Below are 27,311 nucleotides of genomic sequence, written 5' to 3'. Positions count from 1 at the left end.
CTTTTATCATTGTATGCTGCCCCTCTTTGTCTCTCATTGCCTTTTTTATCTTGAAGTCTACTGTGTCTGATATAAGTATTGCAATAACTGCTTTCTTTTGTTTGCCGTGAGCTTAGAGTATCATCTTCCGTCCCTTCACTCTGAGCCTGTGTTTGTCTTTAGAGCTAAGAGTGTTTCCTGGAGGCAGCATATCGATGAGTCTTGTTTTTCAATCCATCCCACCACTCTGTCTTTTGATTGGAGAATTCAATCCATTTACATTTAGAGTGATTATTTATATATAAGGGCTTAATGCTGCCATTTTATCACTTGTTTTCCAGTTCTGTATTTCCCTCGTTTCTCGTCTTGTGTATTTTGGACTGCCAGTTCAGTTCGGTAGTTGTCTATGATGGTTTTCTCAGTGTTCTCTTTTTTGTGTGTGAGGAAGACTGGCCCTGAGCTAACATCGGTAAGCAATCTTCCTCTCTTTTAGCTTGAGGAAGATTGTTGCTGAGCTAACATCGGTGGCAGTCTTCCTCTGTGTTTTGTATGTGGGATGCCAGCACAGCAGGGCTTGATGAGAGATGCATAGGTCTGTGCCTGAGACCTGAAGCTGCAAACCCTGGGTGGCTGAAGCAGAGCATGCGAACTTAACCATTATGCCACTGGGACAGCCCCTCAGTTTTCTTTTTTTCGTATCATTTGTGTCTCTGTTCTGATTATTTGTTTAGTGGTTACCATCAGGTTTGTATAAAAAATCTCGTAGATGAGATATACAATGTTCCGATAGCCTCTCATTTCCTTGGTCTAAGCCAGTTCCATCCCTTTCCTCTTCCTCTGATTTGTTGGTCATAACATATTCTGTTTTGTGTAGTGATTTTGTGGTTAAAATCACAAGATGATAGTTATTTTTGATGTTTTCCTTCCCTTCCTCTTTAATGTCGTAATTAAGTTTTTGCTAACCTGTTCTGGTAGAGAGCTGCAATTTTCGGACTTTGGCTGCCTATTTATCTCGTTGCTCAAGGCTTTGTGAACTCTTTTTTTTCTTTTTCAGGTATGAAGGTCTTCTTGAGCATTTCCCGTTTGGGGTGTCTTGTGGCGATGACCTACCTCAGCTTTCGTTTATGTGGGAAAGTTTTTATTTCTCCACCATATCTGTAGGATATTTTTCCCTGGATAGAGTATTCTTGACTGCAGGTTTTTGTCTTTCAGAATTTTGGATATCTCCTTCTACCTTCTCGTAGCCTGTAAAGATTCTGCTGAGAAATCTCCTGAAAGTTTGATATGGTCTTTGTAAGTTATTTTCTGCGGCCTTGCTGCCTTTAAAAATATTTCTTCTTTGTCACTGACTTTTGCCAGTTTTCCTACTCTATGCCTTGGAGTAGGTCTTTTTACATTGATGTAATCAGAAGTGCTGTTAGCGTCTTTTACTTGTAATTCCAGCTCCTTTCCCAGGTCTGAACAGACTTTCTACTCCTTTCTCCCTCCCTTCTCCCTCTATAATACCCATAGTTTTTATGTTGCATTTCCTAATTGAATCAGATATTTCCCAGAGAATTTCTTCGTTTCTTTTTAGTCTTAATTCTCTCTCCTCCTCCATCTGAAGCCTTTCTGTATTTCGGTCCTCCAGATTGCTAATTCCGTCTTCCATAATGTCAGCTCTGTAATCCAGGGTATCCAGATTTTTCTTTATCTCATTGTGTTTTTCATCTCCAACATTTCTGATTGGTTTCTCTTTATAGGGTCAATCTCTTTTGTGAAGTCTTCCCTCTGTTTCTTAATTTTATTCCTGATTTAATTGAACTATCTGAATTTTCTTGTAACTCGAGTTTTTTAATGTTAGTAGCTATTTTGAATTCTCTGTCGTTTACATTGTAAATTTGTGTGCCTTCAGGATTGATTTCTAGGTGCTTTTCAGTTTCCTTCTGGTCTGGACTATTAATATATTTCTTGCTACTATTTGATGGGGTAGGTTTGTGCCTTCGCATAGATAGTATCTGGTTGCAGATTCCACCTGCCACCACTGGAGGAGGTTCAGGAGCTGTGTATTCTGAGCCTGCTGTGATCCCTGGTGTCTGTGCTTGTCCTTTGGAATCTATGCTGACAGGACCCATCTGCGATTGCCTGCTTGTAGCTGCTGCTTTGCTAATGTACGCACGGGCACTCTAGAGGGGGTCCCTTGCTCTGGCTGTCTGGCTGAGCTTGTGAGCCCAGCAGGGGGAGGGGCACTTCTTTTGCATGTGCCATCCCGTGGGTGTTCTCTCTTTGCCCTCGCTGTCTGTCCTCCTGGCGTGCTGGCTTCATGAAGACAGCCCCACAATAGCTTAGCCTCCTCTGTGGAGCTTTCCTATGGGATGTGAGGGAACTTGGAGAGTGAAGGCATTCCCACAGAGTCTCCCCCCAGGCCCCTCTTTTCTCAGAGCTGTGCATGGTCCTGTGCCCTAGGTCATTGCTGGGGAGGGAGGGGAGATCCCCTTACTTCCTCCTTCTTCCTCCTGGGGGGGTCCAGCACCTCCACCTTCAGACATATGGCTGCATGGGTCTCTCAGATGTCTTTTGTGTTGTGTGCCTGTCCTCTGTTGCTTTATGAATATCCTTTTCATTGTTTCTTAGGGAGGAGAGTCTAAGGGAAGAGCTCACTCCGCTGTGATGCTGATGTCATGCCTGGTCATTCTACTTTTAAGTTTTTGAGGAATGTCTGTACTGTTTTCCACAGTGGCTGCACCAATTTACATTCCCCCCAGCAGTGTCTGAGGGCTCCCTTTTCTCCACATCCTCTCCAACACTTCTGTTTTCTTTGTAAAGATTGGCACCTGAGCTAACATCTGTTGTCTATCTTTTTTTCCTTCTTGTTCTCCCAAAACGCTCCCAGTACATAGTTGTGTATTCTAGTTGTATGTCGTTCTGGCTGTGCTGTGTGGGATGCCACCTCAGCATGGCTTGATGAGTGGTGCCATGTACATGCCCAAGATGCAAACCGGCAAAACCCTGGGCCGCTGAAGTAGCGCACACGAACTTAACCACTCGGCCATGGCACTGGCCCCTCTCCAACACTTCTTATTTCTTGTCTTTTTAATCATAGCCATTCTGATGGGCATGAGGTGATATCTCATTGTGGTTTTGATTTGTATTTCTCTAATAATTAGTGATGTTAAACACCTTTTCATGTGCCTGTTGGCCATCTGTATATCTTTGGGAAAATGTCTGTTCAAATCCTCTGCCCATTTCTTGACTAAGTTTGTTCTTTTGTTGTTGAGTTCTTTATATAATTTGGATAGCAGCCCCTTATTGGATAAATGATTTGCAGATATCTTCTTCCAATTGCTGGTTGTCTTTTCATTTTATTGATGTTTCCTTTGCCATACGGACGCTTTTTAGTTTGATGTAGTCCCATTAGCTTATTTTTTCTTTTGTTTCCCCTTCCTGAGGAGACATATTCCAAAAGATCCTGCTAAGAATGATAGCAAAGAGCTTACTGCCTACGTTTTCTTCTTTGCAGTTTTATGGTTTCAGGTCTTACATTCAAGTCTTTAATCCATTTTGAGTTAATTTTTGTGCATGGTGTAAGGTAATGGTCTACTTTCATTCTTTTGTGTGTGGCTGTCCGTTTTCCCAACAGTGGTTATTGAAGAGACTTTCCCTTCTCCATTGTATGTTCTTAGCTCCTTTGTTGAAAATTGGCTGTTCCTAAATGTATGGGTTTATTTCTTGGCTATCAAATCTATTCCATTGATCTGTGTCTGCTTTTCTGCCAGTATCGTGCTGTTTTGATTAATACAGCTTCATAGTATACTTTGAAATTAGGGAATATGATGCCTCCAGCTTTGTTCTTTTTTCTCTAGAGTGCTTTGGCTCTTTGGGGACTTTTGTTGTTTCCTATAAATTTTAGAATTCTTCTTTCTATTTCTGTGAAAAATGTCATTGGGGTTTTGATAGGGATTACATTGAATCTGTAGATTGCTTTAGGTAATATGCACTTTTTCACTATGTTAGTTCTTCTAATCCATGAGCACAGAATATCCTTCTATTTCTTTGTGTCTTCTTTAATTTCTTTCAACAATGTCTTATAGTTTCCAGTGTATAGGTCTTTCACCTCATTGGTTAAATTTATTCCTACCCACTTAATTCTTTTTGTTGTGATTGTAAATAGGATTGTATTCTTGATTCTTTATTTCTGCTAGTTTGTTTTTAGTGTTTTGATGGATTCTTTAGTGTTTTCTACATGTTAAATCTCGTCCTCCACAAGTAGTGACAGTTTTACTTCTTCCTTTCCAGTTTGAATATGTTTTATTTATTTTTCTTACTTGATTGCTCTGGCTAGGACTAAGAAGGGTGAGCGTGGGCATCCTTGTCTTGTTCCTGCTCTTAGAGGGATAGCTATCAGTTTACACCATTGAGTGTAATGTTAGCTGTTGGTTTGTCATATATGGCCTTTATTATGTTGAGGTACTTTCCTTCTATAATTATTTTATTGAGAGTTATTATCATAAATGTGTGCTGAATGTTGTCAAATGCTTTCTCTGCATCTATTGAGATGATCATGTGATTTTTATTCTTCATTTTGTTAATGTAGTTTATAACATTGATAAAGAATACTGTTGTAATCCTTTGTATTTCTGTTATATTGCTTGTGATTTCTTCTCTTTCTGATTTTATTTCAGGCTTCTCTCTTTTTTTCTTATTCTACCTAAAGGTTTGTCAATTTTGTTTATATTTTGAAAGAACTAGCTCTTAGTTTCGCTGATCTTTTCTATTGTCTTTTAGTCTCGATTTCATTTATTTCGGCTCTGATCTCTAGTAGTTCCTTTGTTCTCCTGACTTTGGGCACTTCATTTTCTTCTTTTCTGATCCTTTTGGATGTATTGTTAGATTGCTTGTTTGAGATTTTTCCTGTTTCTCAAGGTATGCCTGTGTTGCTATGAACTTCCCTCTTAGTACTGCTTTTGCTGTATCCAATAGATTTTGGTACACTGTATTTTCCTTTTCATTTGTCTCCGGATATTTTTCCATTTCTCCTTTAATTTTGTTGTTGTTCCAATAGTCAATGAATAGCACTTTGTTTAGGCTCCACATATTTGTGTCTTTTCCAGCTTTCTCCTTGTGGTTGATTTCTAGTTTCATACCATTGTGGTTGGAAAAGATGCTTGATATCTTTTCAGTGTTCTTAAGTTTATTGGGAGTTGTTTTGTTTCCCAACAGTGTATCTTTGAGAATGTTTCATGTGTACTTGAGAGAAAACGTATATCCTGCTGCTTTTGGATTGAATATTATATATGTATCTATTGAATTCATCTGGTCTAGTGTTTCATTTAAGGTCAACGTTTCTTTGTTGATTTTTCTCTCTAGAAGACCTATCCATTGATGTAAGAGGGGTATTAAAGTTCCCTACTCTTATGGTGCTGCTGTCAGTTTCTCCCTTTAGGTCTGTTAATAGTTGTTTTATAGACTTTGGTGCTTCCACGTTAGGTGCATATATATTAATAAATGTTATGTCTTCTTGATGGATTATCCCCTTTATCATTATATAATGCCCATCTTTGTCTCTTGCCTTTTTTTGGCTTGAAGTCTATTTTGTCTGATAGAATTATGGCTACGCTCGCTTTCTTTTGGTTGTCATTTGGTTGGAGTATCATCTTCCACCCCTTCACTCTGAGCCTATGTTTTTCCTTAGAGCTGAGATGGGTCTGCTGGAGGCAGCACACTTTTGGGTCTTTTTCTTAACCTGTCCAGCCTCTCTGTCTTTTCATTGGTGCATTGAATCCCTTTACATTTAGGATGATTATTGATATATAGGGACTTACTATTGCCATTTTATCTTTTGTTTTATGGTTGCTCTATATTTCCTTTCTTTCTTTGTCCTTGTGTTTCTCACTACAATTTCAGCTTGATGGTTTTTGGTGATGTGTTTTTCAGTTTCCTCTTTTTTTATGTTTTGTGACTCTGCCCTGAATTTTTGTTTTGTGGTTACCATGAGGTTTGTATAAAAGGTCTCACAGATGAGATAGTTCTTTTTCTGCTGATAGCGTTTATGCTTCATTTGACTAGGCAAGTTCTGTCCTTTTCTTCTTCCCTTGCTGTTTTTGTTGTCAAAATTATTTCTTTCTGTATTGTGAATTTGTTACCAAATTGGAATGGTTATTGTTATTTTTAATGCATTCTTTCCCTTTAACCTTTACATCATAATTGTTTACTAACATGTTCTGATACCGAGTTGCAGTTTTCTGATTTTATCTGTTTATCAGCTTGTTTCAAGCTTTGTATCCTTTGCCTTTTCATTTCAGACAGGAGAGCTCTTTTTGACATTTCTTATAAGGCAGGTCTAGTGGCGATGGACTCCCTCAGTTTTTGTTTCTTCCTCACACTTTATTTCTCAGCTGCAGCAGTGGACCCCCAGCTGTCGCAGCACCCAAGGGCACAGAGCTGATTATTACAGTGTTGATTAATACAGTCCCTAAGTAGCTCTCGAATACTTGTACTTTTCTGCATCCTTTCTGAAACCACCCTAGTCGAAGTAAGCAACCAAGTAACTGGATGACTTTAATGACCTCATGTCTCTGATCCTCAATTTCTTGGTTTGTGAAATGAGGCAGTTAGAAGGAACACCAAGTTTCTTCCTTCTCTATATTCTGTGATTATCAGAATCTACAACTATGGAGAGACTCAGGGAAAAATCAATTCCAGTGCTTTGGGAAACCATCTCACTTTCTCCATTTAAATTAACTCTTGGGGTGACTGAGATTGTGCCTCCTATCCTCTCATAGCACTGCTCTTAAGGACAGTCTCAGAATCTTCAGGGCAACTTAAAAGAAGGCCCTTTCTCTTAAATAGGAATCTGCCTTATGCCATGTTTTGAGCTGTAGAAAATATTTTAGCATGAGAGTCTAGCGTTGGTAACAAATTTACCCACATTGTTAATTCATCTGAAAGCTCCTGTTCTTGAAAATGTCCCATGTGGGGGTAAAGAAGTTCCATGTAAAGGTTTAGTCCATTTTTGTTGACAATCTCTTGAGTGTATGTTAAAAACCTGGATAACAGGAAAATGTTAATGGAGCTTGGAGGGAGGGACAGTGATGAATGAGTTTGGTTGATTTTCAGCAGTAGTAAGGTCAAACTGAAAGCAGGATAAAAGAAGAGTAGAGATTTAGGTCAGGGCTTTCTATGACAAAAAAGTAAAAACCATAAGCAGATGGAAAAAGTTTAAGTGACACAGTATGACAGATTCCACTGATGAGTTTAATAGGCAGCCATTTCAGTCGCAGAGAGAGTAGACTGAAAAGTGAGGAGAAGTTTGGAAAACTCAAGGGACAAGAACCAGAAAAGCAAGGGGTCCCATCCTGTCCTGAGGATTCTTTTGGTTCTGAAGTGTGTTAGCCCAGGTGAGTGAAGACATGGGGAGGATGCTGTAGATCCTCTAAAAGGGGCATCCATCAGCTGCAGGAAGATGTGCCATCTCTCCCCAAAGCTCATTAGCAGATCAAATGTGGGATGCTGCATTATTCTGATTAGCATTAATTTTAAAATTCTAGGCGTAGAACTTTCCTCCACATGAGTCAGCCTTCACACAAAAACACAGACTCCCATGGTGTGGATAAAACACAAGTAACCTTACTGCTGCTTCCCATCTTCCAAGGACCCAGTGGGAAGGAAAACGTGATTCCCTAGCAAAGAGGGGAGTTAAGGGCTGGAGTTTTCCAGCTCTCCAAGCTGGGTGCAGGTCCCACCAATCGGGGAGAAGTGCAATGCCTTCTTTCTGGCAGACCAAGACCTTGGGAAAACGGGGTCCTCTGATCTGGTTAGGGAACACACAGCACTTCCAACAGCCACTGCAGCAGGGCAACAGCCACATTACAAGTGAGATGAGGAACGTTACCTCAGAGCGTCCCAGGGAGAGAGCATTTAGGCTCCTACCGTTTATTGGGATAACTGGTTCCTGGCCCTTTGGAAAATACCCAGTCATCCCAGGGCTAGACTTCTCAGGAAAAGTAACTTGCCAATCCCTTTAAAATTTGCAGCTAAAACCTATCTACACTTTGATTTGGTACATATGTTGTTGGGGCTTCATTTCAAACTGCTATATTACAAAACTGTTTCAGATAACTTTAAATCCATGGCAGTGACTTTCAAATTCTTTTGATGGCAACTCACAAAGAAAATCTATAAATTATTTTTTATCGTAAATCAGTATACACGCACACACACCAAAAGAATATAAAAATTTTATGAAACTGTTCTTACCTTTTTACGTGTAATACACTCTAATATTATCTACTCCATTTTGTTTCTTTGTCTTTTAAGTGCTTGTCACACCCTCTAGAATTATTTCCTAATCCACTAGTGGGTCGGGACCTGCAGTTTGAAAAGCACTATTTTAAAATTATTGGTTCCAGGTACCCTAGCCGGTAGTCTGGTATCCAGATTTGTAAAAGGCTTATTAAAATGCATCATTGAAAAGCAGTATTTGCTGAAGCACCCTCAGTCTCTATAAAGAGCACTGTCTTGGGGATTCCTACCATAAGTTACCAGCTTTCCTTTGCAGAACTGAGATGTGAGCTCAACACCAAGTAAAAATGACGTAAAATCAGAACAAAGTTGGAAAAGGAGGACCACCTCCAAATGCAATGTATGGTCCTTCTGGGAAACATGCAGCAGCCTAGAGTGAGGTGAGGGGGACAAAACAGAAAAAGAAAAAAGATTAATGGAGAAAAAATCAAGCTTGTAACTTCTGTCTCCGGGCTTCACAAGGTGCACTTGTACTTCCAAGCCTAAGAGACAGAGTGATGTTCAGCATGACTCCATAATCCTTTGGCCTTGAGAACCTCAGCAGACATCAGTTAAGTCATTTAAGGATAACTGCAAATTAAATTAGTTCATCCTAATTACGCAAAAATGATAAATTCAAATAAGCAAGGTAATTCAATTCTGAATTAAAAATTTTTTCAATCACTTGACATCTCAAATCAAAGCAAATGGGTAATGTTACCAATTATATCAATTCGACTCTACATTTCAGTACATAAACATATGATGAGCAATTAAAATTCTTATGTGATATGCATTTAACTTGTTAACATTTATGCTACAGTAGGGAACCACACTCGAGAAACAGGGTCATGTCCTTGAAAACCAAAGAAGGTTATCACAAAAGAGTCTTTGTGAGAATCCAGCAACAGAATGAGTCCCCAAAATCTATTAAGTAAACTGTCCCACAGGAAAAGTGAGGCAGATCACACTAGTAAAGGCAACACTCTGGAAGCTTATGAAATAGTTATCAAGGGAAATATTTGATACATAATAAAAATATTTAGTTTTAGGAAGCAGGATGATAGGCTCTGCTATGGTTGCACTTATGAGTACAGGACTTACATAGGAAGGAAAGAAATGGAAATTCACTGAATGTCTGTGTTTTGTCATGCATCACTAAATACCTTCGATTACATTATAGCATTGGAAAGTAGGAAGCAGAAATGTTAAATAACTTGTTGTAGGCCACACAGTAATAAATGACAGAACTAGGACTTAAACTCCATCTTCTAATTACACATCCATTATTCTTGTCACATCAATACCACTTTATCCTGAACTAGTACTCAAAATATGGTAGTGCTTAAAATATTTGCTTAAGCATTTCTTAGGATTTCTGATCAAGGTCAATTCAAATTCCAATTTCAAGGTTAGTGAATAAGAAAGTGACCTTTAAAAGGAAAGAAATACGTAAAAAATATCCATGCGTTCCAGGTGGCATTGTGAATCTTCAAACTTTCGATATTCTTTCTGTCTCGTGTAAGGATGAAAAAAGTTATCTATTGCTGTATAACAAACCACAACAAAGTGGAGTAGCTTGAAACAGTAACTTGTTCTTGTCTCGTATTGTTCTGTGGATTGGCTGGGATTCGCTGGGCAGTTCTTGCTTGGGGTCTCCTTGGAAGTACAGTCAGATGTCAGCTTGGGCTGAAATCCTCTTTGCCTCTATTGTGCTGGATGTCAAGGTGGTTCATTTCTGTGTTTGCTGAGGATGCTGGCTGTTATCTTATTCCGGGCTGCCAAGTGGAGGGCCTGCATGTGGCCTCTTCCTGTGACTTGGGCATCTCTCAAAGTGGTGGCTGGGTTCCAAAAGAAAGCATCCCAAGAGGAAATATTCCAAAAGACCAGGCTTCTTACAGCCTAGCCTCAGAAGTCCCAGAAAGTCACCTCCACAGCATCCTATTGGTTGAGCCAGTCACTGAGGCCTAGGGGGAGGGATGTAGACTCCATCTTTTGATATGAGAAGCAGCAGGCAATAAGGGAGGGAGGGAGACTGCCCATCTCACCTTAGTCTTTAGCCTCCCATCTGGCATCTCTACTTTACCCAACTGAGTTAGAAGGGGAAATAGATGATACAACTACAATAACACAAATTATTGTGTGGTGTTTTCTGTATCTCTTTGGCACTCTCTCTTTCTCTGGAAACACAGCACTTCTTGAATGAGTGGATAAAAGAGTCTCTCCCTTTTCCTCTCTACTCCTTTTTTTGCCTCCTCACCTTTCTTTTCCTGTTTTTAACTGCAGATGAAAGGTTAAAAAAATGTTTTAAGCAGCAACATACTCTAATTAGTAAATCTTATAGTTAATTTCTATTCAGATCTCCCATTTGATGTCTACTTGCCTGATTCAGTCATCGTCCTATAAGGGAACGTGATAAGAATGCAAGCAAAGGAGAGAAGAGAGGGAAAAATGGGAAAGCAAAAGTAGATTATCAAGGGAAGAAGGAAAATATAAATGGGAAGGGAAATAAATCAGGAGCACTGAACACCGTTAAGCCCAAATGGCTGAAAAGACAAAGGGAAAGAAGAAAATTTTTCCCTTATGATGCTGCATCCATCCTTCCTTCCTTTCCAATCCATGGCCGCCATCGCCAGCCTAGTCTAACCTTATTTCTTAATGCCTGAATTTTTGCTATATCGTCTTACCTAATCTCCCTGCCTAGTTTTTACCCCTTAGAAATCATCAAAAATGGGGCCAGCCCGGTGGTGTAGTGGTTAAGTTTGTGTGCTCCCCTTGGGCGGCCTGGGGTTCGCAGGTTCCCCTTCTGGCACAGACCTATACACTGCTGATCAGGCCATGCTGTGGCAGGCGAGCCACGGATGAAATGGAGGAAGATGGGCACGGATGTTAGCTCAGGGCCAGTCTTCCTCCAAGAAAAGAGAAAGAAATAAAATAAAATAAATCATCAAAAACACTCCTTTCCTCATGGTGCTCTCAATTGCAAAACAAGCAAAGAGAACACTAAATGACTTCTGAAGGATTAAGTCCAATATAAACATTTTAAGAATTTTCATAATCTGACCTAACTTTCCTTGCCACTCTTGTTTCTCATGGCTCCCGTATGTGAAACTATTCACTCAGCCAGAGCACTCTACTCAATGTATCCAAATACACAGAGAAATGAGACTAGATCTCACTATTACATCATGAAAAATACAAAACCTGAATCAAGGAAAATAACAGACAACAAAAATATTACATTACGGAAAGCAGTGTGGTGACATTATAAGCTTATAATTATAGCGGTTATGGTCCAGATCACTTCTCACGAATCCAGCCTTCTCCTTTTGTCTTCTGTCCTTTGCTCTAAGGATCCTATCACTAGGAGCATTCCCCGCTGCTCTCTGCCTTCCTGAATCCTGTCTCATCAGGACCCACAACATTAACTGACTAATTTGGAAGAAGTGTGATTAACAGAATTATTCTGGACCTGAAGTCCCTTGTTAACACTACAGCATCAGATTTGATTCTCGATGGACACCAAGTCACTCAAATTCCATCTCAGTTTTTACTCTGTAGATCTGTTCAGTATACGGTTGATTAAAGGACCATTCACCCCAGTTTGGTAGATAATTCAACCAGCCTCCAATCCAAAGTTTGTACAACTTTGATTTGTAGTAATTACAAACAGTAATTACAGAAACAGTTAAAACATTCATTGCTAATACTGTGACTCTTTGGGAACCTGAGATAAAGGCAGTTTTAAAAAAAACAGGATATTTGAAGATAGTAACGTACACCATGATTGACAAGATTTTGTGGGAGTGTAGTTTATTGTCAGGTATAATTAAAGCTGCAGATACTATTTTGAAAGTACAGACTTTAGGGGCAAGGGAAGAGAGTTTTTGAAGCAAAGTGGAAATTAGGAATAATTACAGTGATGGTTATGGAATGTCAACATCCATTTCATCATGATGAGCTCAGCCTCCTTCAAAATTCACTTGAGTCCGGGAAAGCCTTAGTGTAAGACAAAAGGCAGCTTTGGGAAAAATACCTTTAAAGTATTAAGGAGTAGAGTGATTGGCAGTCAGCAAACATAAAAGTGGACGAAAGAGTAAATGTCTTGATCACCTACGGAAAGTGTACACTTCAAGTATCTTATTAAAAAACCAGTTTTCTTTTTCATGTCCAATCTTGAATGCACCTGCAATTGTTGTTTTTTAAATCTATTTTGATCCCCAAACTGGATATAATTAAAGGTTCTCTGGGAGTTTATAAAGGTGATGAAATTATAAAGAAAAGTAAGTGAAAGATTATCAGACAGGAGAGTGGAGGCTTCTGGGGTGATATCAACATTGTATGATTTGACGTGAGTGGTGCGTCTGTGGGTGCTCACTTCATTCTCCTTGTTTATGGTTTATGCGTGTTGCTGTTTACAAAGCAGTTATGTAGAAAATCCGCCGACACTAATAGCTTCGACAGTTCATTAGCCCAAGGGTGTCTGTTATGCTTTAACCAGGGCTTTGCTCACGTTCCCTTTTGCCCACATGAAGCCAGTTGTGCATTAAGAGATGACACAAACATCTCTTGAAACAAGAGATTTCTTCTTGTTTTCTAGAAGAAATAGCGAAGCTGGTCTAGCGCTTGGTGATATTTCCAAACAGTCCTTTTGTGAATGGCCGTGAGAAGACGTCCTCCTTCAGCCAAGGATGAAGTCTTATACTTTGTATTATTTAAAGTACCTGATGCCATGCTACACAACTAGTGTGTGTGCATCCATTCATCTGACAGATATTTATTGACTCACCTCCCAGCTGACTCCCTGGGAAGCCAGAGCAGTTTGCCAACTAATATGGTTAATTGGGATTTGATAAGTGCTATAAAGACACCAGAGATTCAGCAGTTTCTCCCAGCTATCGAACTTATTTTGGCTAACGGATATCACTCCCACTCCCATTTCAATCTTACAAAGGGATGCTAGAAGAGGATTGACCAGTCAGAAGGTGGAAACTTAATAAAAATTGCAAGTCAGAGACGGGAGGGAATGAAAGCAGCAGAGGAAGAAGGAGGCAGAGACTGGACGGCCAGCAAGGCCTCAGTGCCCTGCACAGTTTAAGCTGAGCCAGATGTTCTTCCTGTTTCCTTGCTTGATCTTTGCTTGATCCTCCCTCTTGCCGACGCCCTCACCTGGAGGAGTCAAGCCCAGCACAGATGCCACTGAGACAGGTCAAAGCCAGGGAAAGGTCCTGGGATCAAAACTTGGCTAAGTATGATCCAAACTTCCAAGCAGTCAGAAGTAGAAAGAGCCAGAAGATAAATCTAACCCATTTTTGAAGGGGTGCCAAAGGTGAAAAGCAGGAAAACCAAAATTACTCATCAAGTCTAAAGGGGGAGCACGGAGCCAGAAGCTGAGAGGAGAAGAGGAGTCAAGCAAGTCAGTGCCAGGTAAAAACAGAAATGGAGAGTTGAAAAAAAAAAAAACAAAACAAAACAAAGCGAAATGAAGGGTCCAAGACAATAATTGGGAGTATTCCTTGGGGTTTGATAATGGATTTTATGGGTTAGCTTAAGTTAAAAGCAAAAGATGTGAGCAGGTACCTTCCTTCCTTATGGCATTATCTCCCACCTTATCAACAGTCCATTGTTACCAAGGCATTAACAACACTTACCAAACAAAGTCTAGAAGCCCTTTGGGCAGTCTTGCTAAGAACCATCTTAGTCTAGACTGATTTGGCCTTGAGGATGACCACATCTCCTCAGGACAGTTCTCCCTGGATTCCTCCATTGGCTATTTTGGGAAATGACGCACTTGGACAAATGGTCTACCTAAATGAGTGATTCAGGTCTGAGCAGCATGAGACGCTGGCAGATAGGAATGCCTCCCTTAGCAGCAGGAAATTCAGCACTTACCATGTCCCATGCGGCATGCTCTCCCAGAATAATTTTAATATGATATCCCAGTGTACTTAACATTTTAAAATTCCTCCATTTGGTTAAAATCAATTAGAATTTTTTGAGGATCTTGGTCTTTCTCCAGCCAAGTTTAAACCATAATTTCCTGAAGACTAGGATTATCTCACCATGTTCTTTTTCACATCCCCGTCGTTTCTAGTCAAGCCTCAAAACGTGAAGTCTGCACTGTGGGTTCATAGCACCTCAGAGATCATCTCGATTCTCCCCATCCCACAGTGGGAAAGTGACCTCAGTCAACGTGGAGTGGAGTGTTTAGTATCAGCCTTAAAATAAGTGTTTTCTTTTTTATTGTCTTTTCTTCCTGTCTGCTTTTCAGAGAAGAAGCAACAGTAATTTAAACTTTTCTGCTATGTGACCTACACTCCACAGGTACCTTACAATAGCTGAGCCAGGGCTTAACAAAGGAATTGGGTGTGTGCGGTATTTGTGTGAACATGTGCTTGTGTGCTTGTGTGTGTGTTTGTGTGTGTGTGTGTCACAATCTCATGGCCGATGTGGGATGGGAGATGGGAAAGAATGTTTAGGCACTTGTGTATTTATATCAAAGAGATGGTAGGACCCATAAAAAAGAATTCATTTTTTGTGATGTTAATGTTATATTTTTGGGGGAGAATTTGGGAGAGGAAGATTTGCTTCTAAGGGGTGGACTCATATCTCTGTGTGGGGAGGCTCAGTTATAATGAATCTGAAGTGTCTCCTGGCGTTGGGATATTTCATTCTCGTAGGGAGAAATGCAATGCTCATCCCTCCTCCCTCACACCCCCCCCACCACTTCCTTGGTGCCCTTCGAAGGTGGGGCCCTTGGTGCTGGCTGCTCAGTCCTCCCCCAGGGGTGGCTTTCCAAGGCCAAGAGGTCCAGAGAGGGCTGCTGCCAGAGATGCTTCTCTTCTGGCTCCTTCTCACTCCCCTTCCTGTCTGCTGGGGCTTTTGGTGGCAGCACCTAGTCCTGACGGGTTTAGAGTACCACCCTGGAGCGGATGGTGTGTGCGCCAGCAAGCATCCAGTCAATTCATGAGTCATCCTCTGCGTGAGCTGGGCTGTGATGTGCCGTTATCTTCCTGCTCCCATTTTACACTTCACACACCAGCTTTCTCTCCAGACAGTTGTTTGATCACTAACTACTTCGAATATCATGACCATAGGCTCATTTATTCTTTTTTGTTTTGAAAGATGGTGCTGGTGTGCACAGGGAGCAGCCACGTCAGTTTACACATTTGCCAAGGTATCCGATTGTGAGCTGCCTATCAAGGTGCTGACTTTAATAAAAGCTTATTACCGTGAGCATTATTTAGCATTTATGTGGCTCCTCACAATTGTTTACCCATTATTTCTCAGCGCTCCCCTGTCCAGGTGATCAGTGTTAGCAACCTGCATTGTAGAGGCAATAAATCTGGGGTCCTGGAGAGGTTTTAGAAATATCCCCAAAAGGATACAAGGTGAATAACCACAGAACAGTGACTTTCCTGGAACCCCTTGAAACTGGCCCGGACCCCTCTCCCTGTAGCATACTTGGCGAGTTCACTCATTCCATCATCTGGGTTGCAGACCTGCACAGGGTGGGCTCTTCTCACAGATTGCAGCTCGGATACCCTGAGGCCTTCCCTGGCAACCTTATCTACAACAGCATCCCCTCCACAAGGCTCTATCACATTCCTGTGTTTATGGACTCCACAGAGCTTAGTGCCACCTGAAGTTATCTCGTTTATGTGAAGTTGTGTGTCTTTGTGTTTGTTGTCTGTCTGCACCATTCAGGAAGGTCATCACTATGAAAATAGCATTCTTGCCTGGGTTGTTCATTGCTGTGTCCATCCTCTTTGTTGAAAGCACCTGTCATTACAGTAGGCACTCAATAATGCTTGTTGAGAGAATGACAATGACAGACCCTGTAAATAGTTACTCGCATGTCATTTTCTTTGCCTTTTCATCTCTTTCTGGATTTTCTGGCCATAGTCACACATACAGTCAGTTATTCTCAGTTACGGAGGAGCTAATGATCCAGGATGTGGATGGCCCAGGTCCTTGGCTTCCTTCCCTCCCTGGCTTCCTCTCCTCTGGAGATTCCTCCAGATCTTTCTGTCTTTTCTGGCCTTAGTTGAGAGGGGTCGAGAGGAGAGTAGGGCAATGAAAGTCCTATTAGACAATTTTGCAAGTTCTAATAGCTTTTGACAGGTGCAAAGTTGAAATTATTGATCTTAAGATTCATTTTTTACCTTATTTGTGGATTTAAAAAAATGCATCTGTCTTATATATGCAGTACAGTGAAAAGTGCTTTGAAGAAGTTAAAAGCACTGTATAAATGTAAGAGAGAATTATGTGTGCATGTGGTCCCATTAACCTTGGTAATTGAGACTTGGTTGTAGACTTAAAATATAATTAGTTATGATAGAACAGTAGCTCACACTTTTCTAATGGGTAGAGCCAGACAAGGCTTAGAAAACGTGCCTTTGGTAGATTTTATTTTTGAGCCATCAAATCAAGACAAAGCTTACAATCCCTTCAGAGGCTAAAAGGGTGGCAGTAGTGCTGATTGCTCCTCAACAAGTAAGAATAGGCAAATGGTCTTAAATGATTGAATTTTCTTGCTTCAAATTTCAGGACAATGAGAACACAGTTTCCTCCGAAAAAATCTTAGGCTGATCTTGGAAGAAAGACCCCCTGGATCATCTAAAAATGAAGTTTTCTATTTAAAGGTTGGTTTTAATGTTCATTATAGCCCTATGTGCTACCAGAAAATGGTTTGCCTTTTTGTTTTAAACATAAGGAATCAATGCAATGCCTTATACCTGATAACCTGTGCTGTTGTATTTGGTCCTCCCTACGACTCTGTCCATAGATATTATTGGTGCCACTTGATAGATGAAAAAACGGAAGCAAAACCATTAAGTGCCTTCCCCAAGGTCTTAAAAGAAGTCACCAAGAAGGTGGTGTGGCTCAAGTCTCCTGACTCCAGTTTACTATTCCCCACAATAATGCTGGAAAACCACATTGGAACGGGAAGACTCATTCCAAGTACTGCTGTCACACCAGCAAGCTTCAAAGGTCAGGCAGATATTTTACTTTACGGTTAAATGGGCCACGTTGCTCAGTGTGTACTATATCCCAGGCCCTGTGCTTTGCCCTGGGAGGATTCAGAGAAAGTAAAAGAGGGATTAGACTTTCCTGGCTCTTACAAGCTGGTGGGAATGGGAGACACATACATACAAACGTGGAAGGGCAAGGGGGACAGTGCACTAAGAGAGATACACAGCTCTGTGGGAGCCGGGAAGGAGCAGTCTCTGAACACGTTCCAGGAAAGGGGTCACCTTCCATGCCAAGATGAACTTTGCGTGAATAAAGATTTAAGTGAGGACAGATTGAGAAGAGTGAAGAGGGGAATGGGGTGTCGACCAAATTTCATCCACCTGCAATTTTACCTACTCAAATTTTATCTATCACGGCAAGAAGTTAGTGTCTAATATTTTAAAATTACTTTTAAATACAAGTATTTGCGTATTCGTTATATAAATAGAGGTAAACACCAGAAGAACAATGATAGAAGCGGCTCAAGTGCTTTCCATGAGGAATGGAACTGAGGGGATAGGAAGGATTGTGGTTGTGAGGTTGGGGAGGGCCTGTCACGGTTCTTTATAAAGCCTTCAGTACTATTTGGCTTTAAAGGCACAAGTATGGATTCCTTACATAAATATTAATTTTTAAGTGAGCCTTAAAGAATGAGCAAGGTTTCTACAAGGAGAGGGAGGAGGTGGGTATTCAGAGCAGAGGACCCAACATTAACAGAGAGAGGCGGCAGGAGAGCAGAGGGAAGAGCAGGTAACCCATTAGGATGACTGTGGAACACACCTCCCTGCGTGGGGACACATGAGCTGGTGCTTGACTGCAGAAGGCCTTGGATAGAAGGGCGCGCACAGACAAACACACACACACACACACTCATGTGGCTGTCGGCAGGAAAGCAATAAAGGGTATTGGGCAAAGGGGTGATATGCTGAGAACTGAGCTTTGCGTACAGCAGTGGTTCTCACCTTGGAGATTACCTTGCTTGTTAAAATTGCTGGGCCCCACATCAAAGTTTCTTCTTGAGTAGGTCCAGAGTGAGACCCGAGAATCTGCATTTCTAATAAGCTCCCAGGCAATGCTAATGCTGCTGGTCTGGGAACCACAATTTGAGAAGCAATAATAGAGTAATCTAGCAACAAGGAGAAGTCGAGACTAGAGTAGTGGGAGAATGAAGGTCAAGGGACTGTTCCACTAGGACAGAGCAGAAGGAATGGGGCCCTGATGGGGAGTGATGGTGAGAAAGTCCAGAACAGCAATGAAGAGAACAGACTGACTGCTTCAAAGGATAGAGGACCATTGGGCCATGTTCTGGGTCACACCAAATCACAGATCACTGTTAAATCTCCAGTGCTTGGGCCAAGTATGCCAAGAAGCACCTGAAATTCATTTTTAAAGCAGCAAACCTGTCTGGAAATTAAGCTGTGAGTTTTACCTTACTTTCCCTTTCTTCCCCATCTCTAACCTCATTCTAGAGCAATTTAGGTTACAACAGCATCTTCCAGGGAGAGCATTCATACCTGCACGTGGTCAGAAAGTGTATCTGCCTGTATATATAAAATAGTACTATAGCTGGTTTCCTTATTATTTCATTTTAGAACATCCCTGTAGCTAAATGGTGTTCAAAGTAAACATGGAGAACAGAAAGCATCCATCAGTACCTAGTGGGGCAAAAGATGACTGAATTCCCATACCATATAAATACCCCATGAAAACACAGAGGAATCCTTGATCCACCCAACATTCACTGAGTATCTGCCCCGTGGCAGGCACCGCGGATGTGTTTGGATACAAAGATAAATAAAACGTGGGCTCCACTCCCAGCAGTTCAACATCTAGCAGTCTTTGTCCCGTGCTCTTAAATCTTGCTAAGGATTGGGTTTTGTTTGTATTAGAGATTCTAAAGCAGGGACAGAAGAAGTGATCTTTTCTAAATTGCCCACCTCTGTTGTCTAATTATTCCACTGAGGAGAACACTTGGTCCTGGGTTACTTCGCTGAGCTCAGATATGTTTTGCTGACACACAGAGTCTGGGCAGCATCCAGCCCCCCGTTTACTCCCTGGTCTTTAAGTCTAGCAAGTATTTTATCATTTACACCTTTCGATGTCCAAAGAGAGTGCCACTCGGGGTTTAAAACATGTAATTTCCTTTACTACCTCCCCGAATAACGGGGTCATTTCAGGACCAGGACAGTTTGGCACTGGGACGTGTTTCCCAGAAGTACTGATAGTTCGAGAGAGGAGCAAGTGTCTTCACATCTGCAGGTCTGGGTGCCGAACTTTCTGCTGTCGGTGAGAATCATGTCCCAGTGAAAAGTTAGAAGTGAACCAACCCTCAAAGGGATAAGGTGACAGGGAGCGGTGTTTACTTGAGTCAGAGAGTAACTGAAAATGACTTCTGCAGCTGGAATAAAACAAAGGGTTGAAGGTCAACTTCCTCTTTGATTTTGGCTAGTCAGCAGTTCAAGCAGCCTTTTCAAATGTTTCGTGTCTGCGGACTTGTCCAACTCTATAAAAGACCCCACATCTTGCACCAAGCTGTACCTCTTGGGCACTGGAGCGAAACAAAAGGAAAAATGTTCCGTCTTATTAGAATTAATGCAGTCATGCCACTCACATCCGTCCACGTTACTCCACTTTGGCCACCACCATTGTGGTCCATGCTGACATCATTTCTCTCGTAGATTACTGCAGTGGCCTTCTCACTGGTCTCTCACATCCTGTTTACCCCATCCAAAGCATTCTTCACATTAAATCACTGTAATTCATTAATTCACAGTATTAATTCACAGTAATCTTTTGGAAACTCAAATAGTACAACGAAAATCTGAATACCCTACACATATAAATAAATCCTAACTTAAAAATTTCCCCTGGCTCCCCATTGCTCCAAAGACTTAACTAGTTGATTTGGCCCAGAGAACTCTGCTTAGTCTGTGCCTCCCACGCTTTTCCCTCTTCTTGTTGCATCACATTCCTCCCTCCTCACTCTCTCTGCTCTCATCACCCAGATTCCTCTGCCTGGAACACTTCTCCCTCCCTGCTTTGCCAAGTTGTCTCCTACTTGCCTTTTACCTCTTAAGCCTTATCAGCTCCTGAGGGATGGGTGAGAAAGACCCTTTTCTCCTTGGTTAGGCCCAATCCCCATGTTTTAAAATCCCTTGGCACCGACAACCAGCTCATGAACCCTTCATAGAATGTAACGTGGGACATTTACACAATCTTGTCTGATGAATTTCTGCCTGATCTCCCCTCTAGACTGTAAGATCCATGAAGGCAGAGACTCTACCTTTTTGCTTACCACTGTATCCCAGAGCCTGGCATAGTGTCTGGCACATGTTAGGTGCTAAATATATTCATTCTGAGGGAAGGAAGAATGCATGAGTGGTAAATCGATACTTCTAAAATAATAGAGAGGAGGCCTAGCACTTTAAATGAGTGATAATAATGGGTAGCACATATTAAACTTCTAGTGTTAGGTAAACACTGTTCAAAACTCTTTACTCATTCATTCCAGTTCCGAGGACCAACCCTATCGGTACACGTCAGTATCTGCACATAATAGATGAGATCTGAGATTCAGGCTACTTGTGCAAGGCCAGGCAGCCAGTGTAAGGTGAAGCCTTAACAGTTGTCAATATTGCTACTCTATTTATTACTATTCTCACCTTGGTGGAGTTCCTCAGAGTGCCATCGTCAAAGGGGGTGGAGTTGGGCAGGCACAGCCCTGCCCCCAGGCCTCTGAGCGCCTTCTAAAGCTGGGCCTGGAGTGAGAGTCTGGGGGCCCAGGGGCTGTGAGGGCCTGCCCACAGTAATGGAAATGGCAGATGGAGGAAAGGATCCTTCAGGCTGGGCAGTGGGGAAGGTCACTCAGGCATCCAGAAACCTTCCTCAGAACCTGTCTTTGAGTTAAATCTCAACTCATATCTTCCAGAAGCCTGAGGTGAGATGTCTGGCCATGTTGCTGGTGCCGTCGCCCTCAAGAAGCCAAACAGGCTCTCAGAGTCTCTCAGGCCCTGCCCCTGGACGTGGCCCAACCCCAGAGCATGCTGGGCAGGACCTCCCCGTAGATCCCTCCCAGTGCCAATGTATTCCTCCAGAGGACTCTGAGCTCTGCTTGGTGTTTCCAGCTGTGATGAGGTAAATGTAGTCTTGGTCCTCTGGAAAAGTAGATAATTAAGGCAGATAGCCCACACATGTGAAAGCGTTGCGACTTGGAGAGGGCGGGCAGATCCCAGGTTGGGAGGATTAAGGAAAGCATTGAGGTAAACCTTTCAGTATGGCGGGAAGGAAGGAGGAAAGAAGAGATGGAGGATCTCATTTGGGTTTTGGTTTTGTTCTGTTTTGAAGTTTTTATGCAGAAAAGTTCCCATCTGATGACTTCTCTGTTTCCCTCTGGTGGTCCAGCACATATGCTCAGTGAGCGAGGAGTGTGGACAAGGTGTAGGAAAGTGGAATTGTTTTGAGAACTTGGGCAAGAGAGTTGACTGAGAAAACAATCACAGAAGCTCCCCCGAGACAGGGCCTCTGTTGCCTCCACTGGGTGTCCCAAGTGCTTGGAAGAGCGTCTGGCACATGGTAACACAGGAGGAATGGCTGGATTCTGAGGCAGTGGTGGAGCTGAGCAACAGATGTAGAACAGAAGTTTATGGGGCACAAAGACACTTGTGTGATTTTATCCAAGAGGAAGCAGTCTCTTATTTGAAGGCAGTGCTAAAACAGGCAGAGTTGGATTTTGCTAGACAGGACGAATGAAAGAAGGGGGTAGGCTGTTTAGAGCAGAGCAGTATATTTAGGTTTAGCATTAAGTGATGCCCCATGAAGTTTTCCTTGGAGAGGGAGGAAATGAAGACAAAGGTGGTCAGGTGAGCAGGGGAAAGTATAGAGCGGCTTGTAGTTCCTGAATAGGTTGAGGAATTAGCATGCTGAGGGCATAAGCTGAGAGGATAAAGGGTGGAATGTCAGACTGTATTTTTTCAGAACACACAAGTGTTGCTGGTGATAAGTTCTAGGCTATGGCCATAACTGAACTGGAATGAAGGTAAAGGACTCTAAGATGAGAAGGAGCAGACAGTGAGAGGTCAGATCATTGGATGGTCTATCCACATGGATGTTGGGGCCTCTGATTGATTCCTTCCACTTTGAGTTCCTTTCCTGTCCTCCACAGAATTGGCATTTCCTCTAACTCTAACCTTCAGTGCATGGCATGACTCTGGACAAGAAGGCAGAAATGGGGTGGTGAGAGAGAGGGCTGAAGTAGACATCCGTTTTGTTTTTGTTTTTATTTTGACACTCAGCATTCACTCACCTTCCAAAAATAGTCCTTCTTTTGCCCTCTGGGGATCTAACCCCGTTGTCAGTTTCAGTCCATGTCAAGTGGAGTTGTTTATCACTAACGCTCTTACTTTAAAGGAGGACATTGAACTCAGGCTTGGCCAAAAAGATTGGTCCATGCTTTTGGCAACAGTGATTGGTCAGGGGTGGGCATGTGACCCAACTGGAGACAATAAGGCACAGTGGGACTTTTGAAGGGACTAGTGGGAGAAACCACCCATTTTTAGCTGCGCTTTTAGTTTGGAAGATGTAGCTATGAACTTGCCAGACAGACTTACAAGGTAGCCAGTCCAGAACCTAGAGCAGAGAAATGGATGGAAACTGAAACTTGATGACATCAGCTGAGCCCCAGTATGAATCCTCCTGCCTGAGGGCAGCCTTACTCCCAGAACTTTTTCAGGTGCCTGAGGCAACAGATCCTGTTTTTAAAGTCAGTTGAATTGTACTTGCCATCATTTACATCCAAAGAATCCCTCACAGGGTAAGGGGGCTCTCCATCCCTGGCTCCCTCTTCTGTTCTAGCACTCTGAATATATATTACCTTCTCTGTCCTTCAGATCGTGCCCTTCTATAAAAGAGGGTAAAGAAACCTACTTCAAAGCATGGTAAAGTTTAAGTGGGATAATATACATAAAAAGCATAGATTTGTTTCACAACATTGAAGTCCAATAAGCAGTACTTAATTTTTCTAAATTAAATTAAATCTGGCTCAAAGACCCCATTTTAAAGGGTAGGAAGATATACAATCTTAGCCATTAATGGGAGCTGTTTGCCTATTTAGTTAAGTATTCACCATCAAATACGTAGGTAAGAGCCTGTGATCTTGAGTCCGTCTTGGTTGCCCCTGGGATTTTCATTGCCCAAGCCCTTCAGGCCCATTGAAAGGCCAGTGGCTGCACAGCCTCTGTGCTAAGTGTGAGCAATGCCGTGTCTTGCGACAGCTCTCAAGATGATGGGGCTTGATGATTAGTCATCTCAGCATCATCACTTCATCCCTTAAAGCATTGTGCTGTCTCCTAGAGGACTTCCACACAGAACCCGTCCACCTAAGGGACTCGTCTCTACATCCTGATTCTCAGGGTCTTGGAGCCACTGCTACCTTTAGGCAACTCTCCTTCTCTCACCCCAGCACTTGTGTCAACCCCTATCTCCTCTCTCCTTGGAGCAGCCAGCTAAAGTCTCCTCCCACATGAGGGTCTGCACAGGACTGTACAACAGGTATCTCACAACTTCTGTTTGGGTTCAGGAAACATGAAAGCCATTAATAACTCCTGAACCCTGAAGCCCAGAACTTCCCGTAAGACAAATGAGGAAAGGTAACTTTTATTCCTTCTGGAGTCCCCTCAGGTGGAGGGCAGAAACAGCATTATCCCGCTTCAAATGAAGGTTGCCTCAAGCTGGGCAAGAATCCCTGCAAAGGAAAATTACCTACTCTTGTCAGCCCAACCCCCTCCCACAGTGAAGCATTGCTAAACTTGCATAATACTCAGTTCCTTCTCTACCTCCTGGCCCCCATAGAAGGCAGGAACAGACCCCGAGTCTCCTGGGAGAGATAGGGAGGCAGCCTCCACAAATCTCTGAGCTTCCACTTGGCCTCCCTGAGGAAGACCAAACGTGTCCTTGTGACCCCAGGAAAATAGCCTAATTTAGGCTCTGATCCAGCGCCAATGGAAGTTCCAGAGGAAAGGCCTCAAGAGGAGCCCCGGGGCCAGCCCCGTGGCCAAGTGGTTAAGTTTGCACCCTCCGCATTGGCGGCCCAGGGTTTCACTGGTTCGGATCCTGGGTGTGGACATGGCACCGCTCATCAGGCCACGTTGAGGCGACGTCCCACATGCCACAACTGGAGGGACCCACAAGTGAAATATACAACTATGTACTGAGGGGATTTGGGGAGAAAAAAGAGAAAAAAAGAAGAAGAAGATTGGCAACAGTTGTTAGCTCAGGTGCCAATCTTTAAAAAAAAAAAGAGAGAGAGAGAGAGAGAAGAGCCCCTTCTCATAGCCTGGGCCCCTTCATTGTGGCTGCAGATTAGGGCACAGTTCTGAGTGTTAATCCATGTGAAGGCTGCCTCAAGAAAGCTGATTCCCTTAGGCAGCACCTGGTACCAGAGAAATTCACAGTGCCTGAGCTGGGATCTGGGCTTCCCATACCCAAGCCACATCAAGGTACCAGTCAATTCATGCACTCTATTCGCCCTGACATTAGGTTAGGAGTGTGGGCTTGAGGGTATAAAAATTCAGGTAACCCATTCCCATCACATTCTATGTCACTGAAAGTTCTTCGGGCGCCACAGAATATCATGTAAATGAGACCCACACACACACCCCCCACGCCCTCCAAGCTGCACAGCACTGATCTCTGGGTATAGGCAGCAAGCCCATGAAATCTGGTTCTAGAGAAATTCATCCTCATCTCTCCAGTCACTGTTCAGCTAACACGTTTTCCTTCTTTTGGTAAGAGTCCTGCTTTCCCATAGGAACTGGAATCTGGGAAAAAGGAAAACAGTACTAGAAGCAGAACAAGAGTGTGGGATCACTCCTGGGTGGTACTGTCACCTCATTTGGACAGTTCACTGCCTAGATGTGCTGAGTGTGCAAATTCTGTCTCGTTGCCTCCTCCAGTGTTTCTCTGAATAGAAGCAAATATCTGGGCACCAGGTATGACTTGTTTTGTGACCCCAGCCAGAAAGTCAGCCCTTTTGAGCCACCACCTCTCCCTTGGTTAGAAGCTCTTTGGCAATGGGTTCATGGAAAACATCCCAGAATGGGAGCTACATGCTGAATTCCCTAGTACTGGCTTTGCCATCGATTGTGTGATTCATTCTCTCTGGTGTTCAAGCTGTGAGAAGCAAATTTGAAATGACGGATGTGCTATATTAAATATATCAATAAGAGCAGAAGTTAAACCTTGCAAGCTGTAGGGTTTGCTTCCTCTATAGGCCTGGCTATCTCTATGGGAACTGAAGGTTGCTTCTTTAGGCCTATAGTCGGGGAGCTAGAGCAGAGTGGAGATACGGTGGCGGAGCCAGGATGAGCCGTCTTGCACCTAATTTTTCCTCCCCTCTAAGTCTGAATACTGGCAGTGGTGAGGCAGGTGGCTCTAAGGGCTCCTTTCACTTTACCATTCATGATGACCCCACACCGCCTTTACCTCCATGCCACCTTTCCCTCCTTCTTTGGGTGCTTCAATCTCTTTGATGTTTTTCTTACCAGACGTTACTCCGCTTAGCCATTAAACAGCTTTAACTTTGATGACGTGGATATGGATGAGCACAAGGATCCACTTGGTCCCTTTGGTCACTTTTGCTTCGGTGAACTCAGTGGGATGGCCAAGAAGAAAACCCTTGTGTTAGGAAGAGTTGTAAGAAGGTTCCAAAGATCCCTTCTTTTGCTAGTCACACCCTTGCATAAACTGCTCCCCTTGAGTGTAAGCTGGACCGCGTGATATGCTTCTGACTAATAGAATAAGGGAAAGGTGATGGGATATCATTTCCCTCATTAGTTTACGAGATTGTGCCTTCTGTCTTGCTAGCAGACTCTCTCCTGGCTTTGATGAAGCAAGCTGCCATGTTGGAGAGGCCTACATGACAAGGAACTGAAGGTTGCCTCCAGCCAACTCCAGCCAACAGCCATCCAGGAATTGAGGCTCTCAGTCCAACAGGCCTTGAGGAACTGCATCCAGCCAGCAACTGTAGAAGTGAGCAAAGAAGTGTGTATTTCCCCAGTCAAGCCTTCAGATGAGACCCCAGCCCCAGCTGACACCTTAATTGCAGCCTTGTGAGAGACCTTGGAGCAGAGAACCCAGGTAGGCCTTGCCTAGATTCCTCACCAACAGAAACTATGAATTAATAAATACTCGGTTTTTTAAGCCACTAACTTTTGGGGTATTTGTTATATAGTAACTAACACACCCCTAAATTACTGTAACCTTGGTGTAAGATGCAGCATGGCTGGGAAGGCAGGCACCAAATGAGAGGACAACCTCCTTGACAACATTCCTGGAGATACTGTCTTCAATCTCGAAGACTATCCCAAGTTCTCTTAGCTGCAGCGGTATCATTGTGCTCCCCCCAGCCCTGATTAGTCTCCAGGAGGTGAGGCCTAGGTAAGGTAGTGCTGGGTGGAGTGGATGGCCAGGATGAGGGGTGTTAATCTGTCTGGAAGGGACATTTTGAGCTCGAAGTGACCCTCAGGGATCATGAGGAGTGATGATAAGGTCACTCTTCCCCTGCTCATTTTTTCCTTCCTTTTCCACTCACTTCACCATTCCTTTTTCCCTACTTGTTGTCTCCTTTTGCCCCAAATTCTGAGTGGCTGCCCGACGACCATTCCTACAAGTGATAGCCAGGTGATCTCTTGGTCTTGCAATAATTCTACCAAGCTGGGCATCCTGAGGAAGTTTCCCTCGGGAGCGGCCCTGCCCTTTCCTTGACGTGTCCTCACATGCGGGGAGACCTCATTGTTGAGCTCAGAATGTGCCTTCCAGACAGGTTAACACCCCACATATAACAGATTCTTCGGCGGGACCCACCCAGTTCCTGGACCCCGCCCTGGCCACTCCAGTGTCCACAATCGCAAAACCCATCCATACACACACCTGCACTGACTGCTCACCTGTGAGATACTCAGGAATCAGCAACGTTTTCTAAATGAAGGTAAGTCACCGTTTTCAGGAAAATATTCCTATCTCTGGTCCTTTTCAGAGCTGCGAGTTCTCTCCTCCCTTCCGCT

The 27,311-nt window shown here is 42.9% G+C and overlaps 1 long non-coding RNA gene across 1 annotated transcript in view; it reads left to right on the top strand.

Annotated features, from left to right (window-relative positions):
* LOC102147588 (uncharacterized) overlaps positions 1–27,311 on the top strand; it is a 452,754-nt gene that overhangs the window by 40,477 nt on the left and 384,966 nt on the right. Inside the window, exons 7-10 of the long non-coding RNA XR_011431371.1 lie at positions 16,789–16,883; positions 17,027–17,232; positions 21,182–21,387; positions 26,116–26,385. This is a non-coding gene — a long non-coding RNA (uncharacterized lncRNA). The remainder of the gene's footprint in view (positions 1–16,788; positions 16,884–17,026; positions 17,233–21,181; positions 21,388–26,115; positions 26,386–27,311) is intronic.

Source organism: Equus caballus, chromosome 23 (assembly GCF_041296265.1).
Source record: "Equus caballus isolate H_3958 breed thoroughbred chromosome 23, TB-T2T, whole genome shotgun sequence".
Taxonomy (NCBI): Eukaryota; Metazoa; Chordata; class Mammalia; order Perissodactyla; family Equidae; genus Equus; species Equus caballus.
This window is presented reverse-complemented; position numbering and strand designations above follow the sequence as displayed.